This window comes from Patella vulgata, chromosome 9 (assembly GCF_932274485.2).
Source record: "Patella vulgata chromosome 9, xgPatVulg1.2, whole genome shotgun sequence".
NCBI lineage: Eukaryota > Metazoa > Mollusca > Gastropoda > Patellidae > Patella > Patella vulgata.
Window position 1 is genome coordinate 10,307,057 of NC_065887.2, and position 6,381 is coordinate 10,313,437.

Genomic DNA, 6,381 nt, shown 5'->3' on the forward strand with positions numbered 1-6,381 from the left:
TTTTTTATTAATGGCCAATATCAATTTCAAGTGTAAGTCTGGTGTTTATTTTAAAAACATGCCGATCAATGAAACTGTATAATACAGATATCATAATTTAAATTTATCACAGCAATATAACTTTATAAAGAACATCAATATTATAACTTTATACAACATCAGCAATATAATTTTATAAACAACTTCAGTAATATGACTTTATTATAAACAACACCAGTATTATAACTTTATGGCAACAACATTATTATAACTTCATGGCAATACCGGTATCATAACTTTATAACCACCATAAATAGTATAACTTTATAACCACCATTAATATCATAACGATATAACCAGTATAACGTTATAATCATCATTAGTAGTATAACGTTATAATCATCATTAGTAGTATAACGTTATAACCACCATTAGCAGTATAACGTTATAACCAGTATTAGTAGTACAGCTTTACACCATCATTAGTAGTATAACGTTAAATCCATTATTAGTGATATAACTTAACAACCACCATTAGTAGTATAACGTTATAACCACAATTAGTAGCATGATGTTATAACCATCATTAGTAGCATGATGTTATAACCATCATTAGTAGTATAACGTTATAACCACCATTAGTAGTATGAGTAGTGTGACGTTATAACCACCAACAAAGCAACATACAAATACAACTCTATGAACACCATACACTCTATGAACACCATACGTTAAAAAAAAAAATTCAGAAACATAATTATATGTAATATAAGTGTAAATACCGTCTCAAGAGTTTTATCCATCAATATCAAAGGAGCTAGCTTCTATTTTTTGAAACCTAAAATGGACCAAAATGGGTCATACAGCATATAGTAATGTAATATGAATGTTTATAAACCAATCGCAGACATTTTTGTAATTTCGAATCAGCTATGTTCGTCGAAATACGTGAGCAGTTTATATGAATTACAGTCGCTAGCACCTGGTTAGTCCAGTCTACGACGGGAGGACGGTTTGCATCGTTCAACAATGGCACTCCGGCGCATATAGTCCACGCCGTCGTGGACTTATAAAGCGCCCGTCAGACCGTAGCGGTGTCCTTACTGTGCTGCTGCGACCGTACGGCGACCAGGAAATGCACAAGGTCGTGGGCAAACGTGAACACAACGCGTGAAAATGTCCACAAAAATTACAAACTTGAAAAAAATCGCATTCTCACAGTTTTCCAGGTCAGATCGCAGAACCTTGGCGTTTGTTTGTTTTGGCGACCATTGGCGACCATGGAGACCAAAGCACGATACCTGGCGATTCTGGTGCGCTCTAAGACCATTTTCCGTCGCCGGGGGTATATGATAAAAATGGAACAATAATTCGTGTCGGTGATGTCAAAGAGTGCGGATATTGATAATGTTGAGTTAAAACTTTACGCAACTTTAAGTCAATTTTTTTTATATACACTTTTAACGTATCTATTTGCGATTTTAAAAAAAAGTGGATCTAGTGCAAATCTATAAAGATCATTTAATGTCTTTGTCTCTTTTCATTATGTGAATTTGATGTTTAAATGCATATTCTTGTACTACCCCTTGTATCAAATATGTTTTGATGGTTATTGCACAATTGTAGAGAATATGAAAGATACAATGAAATACCCTAGAAGTGTTAATAAAGGTAGCTATTTGATTTAATACTAGTGACAATGGACAAATTGAAGAGACAGAATATCATTTAGGTAATGAAATGTCCTGAACTGGCGGGACTTCATATTATAGGATAATATTACTCTTGTCAGTCTCGATATCTAACAAACATTTCACCAAGCTTGAACAACAACATGCTAATTAGTCACGAAGGAACCCTGCAATTCTCTCCCGGGCATTCAAATATTTTGTGACTATTAGACACAATGAACGTATTCCGATTATAAAATAAACTATATTTGAAATAAATTTTAATGCACCTCAACGATCCTGCACTATTTTATTATTCGCAAAGGCCGCTTGTCCAGGGAATGAAATAAAAAGGTGTTTGAAGACCTAGTGTTCTGCAACGATGGGCTATTGAAGACGGCGCTTGCTGAGGAAAGGTCCCGCAGCAACCAGTTCCGTTAATATTTTCTCTAAAAATTATACGCATAATACTAGCTAACCTATTTATTTAATAGTGTCGACTTTTCCGGTATACCCCTTTTGACATGTCTCTGGGCGATTTACATGTTAATTTTCAACGGGGCATGTTCAGTTGGCTTTTCTAGAATATTTACCCTTGTATAGCCCTTATCCGGTAAGGTGTTTAATATTTGTTTCCTAATATTTCTAGCTTAATTACTGAGTAAGGTGTCTGAAAATAATACTGGTTGCGACTGTTGTAAATAACGAAATTTCAATGATGGAATTTATCTGCAGAAAAACACTTCATGAGCAAAAAGCGAGGTAAAGTTAAGGGACGGCGATTTTTACACAGAAAATATGATCAGTCGGGTAAGCGTAAAACCGATATTCTGAATTTCTCGAAATATCCAGAATACACACCGTCATACCGTTAGAAGAAATGAAATGGGTTTTAACGCCCGACTAATCTGCTCCAAAAAAGACGGGCATACGCCATACGGTGTGCTATGAGCGAAATTTTGCCAGGACAGCGGCGCTACGGCCTACTCTTATATCGAATTCCATTTGCCAAGGGATATTTTACGTGTACGGCAGTGTGTACACCGAATCTCGGGTAATTGTCCTATCCGAACGACTATAAGTTGTCCCTTTGCTAGAATCTCTGAAATTAAATGAAATGGGGTTTAACGTCCTACTGTTCTGCTCCGAACTGGGCTAATGAAGACGGCATACGCCACACAGTGTGCTATGAAGGAAATTTTGCCCGGACAGCGGCACTATGGCCTACTCTTATATCGAATTCCAACTTTCAAGGGATCTTTTACGTGCACGCCAATGTGTACACGAGACCACGGTTTTTCGTCCCATCTGAACGACTAGACAGCTGTCCTTGTTAGGCCCTCCGTCCTGCATCACTGACAAGGGGAACCAGGCCTGAAAATCGGGATGAACTTTCTCGGCCAATGCAGGGATCGAACACCCGACCTCCAGGCTAGCGAGCCAGCGTCTTACCCACTCAGCCACCGTGATCCCCGCTAGAATCTCTGCCTGTACTTCTCGGCCAACGCAGGGATGGAACACGGAACCTCCAGGCTAGCAACTCAATGTTTTTACTCATACATTATGCAAGAGCTAAATCTGTAATTCTTTATGCTTGAAATGTTTTCTAAATTATTAGAGATACATTATGGGAGATTCGATAACGAGTTGGCCGTTCTCACTATACTAGTTAAAAACTAGATAATGTAAAGGCAATTTGCTGAAAATTTCATTCAAATTGATCCACTTTGAACCGAGAACTAAGCGGTTGAAATTTCCGACTAGCCTTGATCATCATTACTAAAGTCAGTACGATAAACAGCATAGTCTCGATTATCCATATCTTTAAATCGTGAAGGAAAGTTATGCAGTAAATCGGCTCATAATCCACTAAAGATCGCAGGCTAGCGATGCCATCTAGAGTTGATTATGGTCTGGATAGGTTAATTAATGTCTAATTAATAATTTAGATAACATTTCAGGCCTAAAGAAAGACCTGCATAATGTATGTTTTTAATTAGACATTTATTAACATGAAACAAACTTAATCATTTATCGATGCCATCTTATGTGTTCGACTTTCACTGGATTTGAATCCGATCTGCTGCTCAACGCTCATTGATGATTAAATCCAAAAATGGATAATCGAAACTATGTTTTTTTATCATACCGACTTTAGTAATGATGATCGAGACTATCTTAAAATTAAAAAGCAAATATTTCGGTTCAGAGTGGGGCAATTTGACTAAAATATTCAGCATATTTCTATTTACGTTATCTTTTTTTGTTAATTATTGTAGCGAGAACTGTCAACTTATTATCTAATACTACCTAAAGTCCTCTTTAAGCCCAACCAAAGTTTTAATACTAAAATATGACTTTATTTTTTATATTAGTTATATATATTAAAAGTATAGAACACGGACTTAGTTTTCCACATATGTTGAAAGAAATGAAATTAAATGAATTGTGCTTTAACGGACTGCTGTTCTTGGCTTATTCAGATGAGATCTTGAAATAAGCCAAAATTACAATTTATTACATTTGCTGATAAAAGTGTGCAATGTAATAAAAAATATGGATGCCTTTAATAGGACAAATACATTTTCTATGATTTGCTAATATGCGCTGTTGATAAATGTATTAAAATAGTAACCCTGTCTGTTGTGCGAAAGAAAAATAAATAAATTTCAATAAATTTGAATAGATAAGAATAGAAATCGGTGAAATCACGACATACTTTATATATCTTTCATTCTTCCACGGATTGGTTTTACTACAGAAAATATTTCAATGGTGCCCACGCGCTGTAGACCATATTTTTCTTGTTAAAAATCGTGTTGGCGTCACAGATTTAGATCAGGTCTTTAAAAAAAATGTCGGTAATTTCTGCATTTAGAGAAACCTTAGAGAAAAGGTATGAAATATTTCTTACTTGCCCTAATCTATAGTAAAATATACATTACACAACAACTAGTCTACAGACCTACTATAGGAACCTGGAAATATCTACTTTCAAATATATTAACCGTCATATTAAACAGAGAGAGAGAGAGAGAGAGAGAGAGAGAGAGTTTAACGTCCACTCGACACAAACTAGGTCATTACAGGACTAACATATGTTTATGTTTTATTTTAATAATTCGTTTGTGCTTAGGGGTCTTTAGCAGTAGGAGGAAACCGGAGGACCCGGAGAAAACCCACGAAGTTATACAGGCGACCCTACTCCTTGTCACGTACACAACCGGGGATTCGAAACCATGCCAATTGACTCAATGGCAGACCTTATGAACAGACAAGGCAGTGGCTCGGGCGATATTATAACATATGGTTCCATTTTATTTCAATAATGTAGCAGTCGGAGGACCCGGGAAAAACTTAGGGATTAGACAGGCGATGCTCCTTAGACAAGCAGGGAATGGAAACCACGACATTTGACTCAATGACAAACCTCCTGATCCAACGCGCACGCGTTAACCATTCGGCCACCAAAACGTTGTCTATAAGATTCTACAGGTTCGATAATACAGTTCCAATTCCTTAAGCATTGATGTTAGCACATTAAAAATGTACGGACTATTCCAAGCCTTCAGCCAGGAAAATTGGTAGCGAAACCTAACTGTCTACACATTCTTGATGATGTCGTATGTTTGAATTTTATTGCCCCTCTGAATTTAAAGCAAGGAAACTCCAAGACAATTGGATGAACACAAGGTGTCCTTATTTGTAGAGATTAATCCAGGTACCCGTTTACTTGACTGTTTAGTTTCTTACGTTTATAGCGAGGAGTGGCGGGGGCGGGGGTTGTGATCTTGGGCTTGTCACGTGACCCATGATAGGTACAAGTTGTACAACATTATTACCAAATCACTGATGCCATATATTGTCCTTATTTGGTTTAATACCGGATCGAGACGTTTATTTACCTAGAAACCCACTGGTCAATTCTTAGAAACGTACAAATTCGATTTCCAAATAAATGAAATGAAACTAAGATTAGGATTTTTTTTAAATAAATAGAATTAAAAGTATAGCTTCCAATTATAAAAAAATATTGACGAAAATTAATCTTTCCGTTTTCGATATATTTAGTTCGGAAACCCCTATTTGCTGCAGCCTCGTAAAATCCAATTAGCTTACTTCCGGTAAAACCCCTGGTTTATTTGTCGACCATTTATTTCTAGCTTATAATTAATATGCTAGAATCTGTCCTTGTTTATTTGTACAAAGTCTTCATCTTGATTTTTACAGACCTTGGTACATCGGATCCCTGCATTGGCCGAGAAAGTTCTTCCAGATTTTCCGGCGTGGTTCCCCCTTGTCAGTGATGCAGGGCGGGGGGTCTGACAAGGACAGCTGTCTAGTCGTTCGGATGGGACGAAAAACTGAGGTCCCGTGTACACATTGGCGTGCACGTAAAAGATCCCTTGACAGTTTGAATTTCCCTCATAGCACACTGTATGACGTATGCCCGTCTTCATTAGCCCAGTTCGGAGCAGAACAGTAGGACGTTAAACCCTATTTCATTTCATTTCATTTTGGTACATCGAATCGAGTCACTAGGCCAGGGTAAGGCTGGTATTGGGTCGTTCCTGGCACATTTGCACCAGTAAAGCGAAATGGGGCATTTTCTGGCCATTGTCCGTCACAATGGTAGATTTATTTGGAACAAAACAAGTTTCATAATTATGCCATTTATTTATTGTAGATATTTTTCATTACAACTACTTAGGGAGTAGGGGGCCCTGACTGA